The sequence below is a fragment of the Rhagoletis zephyria genome, unplaced genomic scaffold (assembly GCF_001687245.7).
Source record: "Rhagoletis zephyria isolate East Lansing unplaced genomic scaffold, Rhagoletis_zephyria_1.1 Rzeph_scaffold_01828, whole genome shotgun sequence".
NCBI classification, from domain to species: domain Eukaryota; kingdom Metazoa; phylum Arthropoda; class Insecta; order Diptera; family Tephritidae; genus Rhagoletis; species Rhagoletis zephyria.
The window spans coordinates 45,117-45,708 of record NW_016158912.1 but is presented as its reverse complement, the minus strand read 5'-3'; positions in this window follow the sequence as shown (position 1 = coordinate 45,708).

The following is a 592-nucleotide window of genomic DNA, read 5'->3' as shown; positions in this document are numbered from 1 at the left end:
TCTCGCCATCCAAGAAATGCGTTGGACGGGACAATGCAAAAAATGTCTGGGACATTGCGACGTCTATTACAGCTGCCATATAAAGGAACGCCAATCCGGTGTTGGATTTGTAGTGGGAGTAAGACTACGTCGCCGTGTACTGTCCGTATCAAAGCGAGATTCTTCAACATCTCGCTCATCTGCGCCCATGACCCGACAGAAGAAAAGGAAGAGGCGTCCCGGGATATCTTCTATGAGCGCATGGAACGTACATACGAGCGTTGTCCCCGTCACGATATCAAAATCGTGCGATTTCAGTCCCAAGGTTGGCAAGGAAGGCATCTTCGGCGCAACTGTCTGATGTTTGAGAAGATAATAAGAGCTGCAGAACTGAACCGCTCAGGAACAATTTTTCGACATCACCGGCAACAATAGGTCTGGTGGTCAACGAGGACAAGCCAAGCTATCTACTTGCATCGAACAAACAGTCAGCGCATTCACGCCTTGGCACCCACGTCACTGTTGACAATAATAATTTCGAGAAGTGAGAGAATTTCGATTACTTGGGAACCAGCATTAACACCGATAATAATGTCAGCATTGAAATCCAACG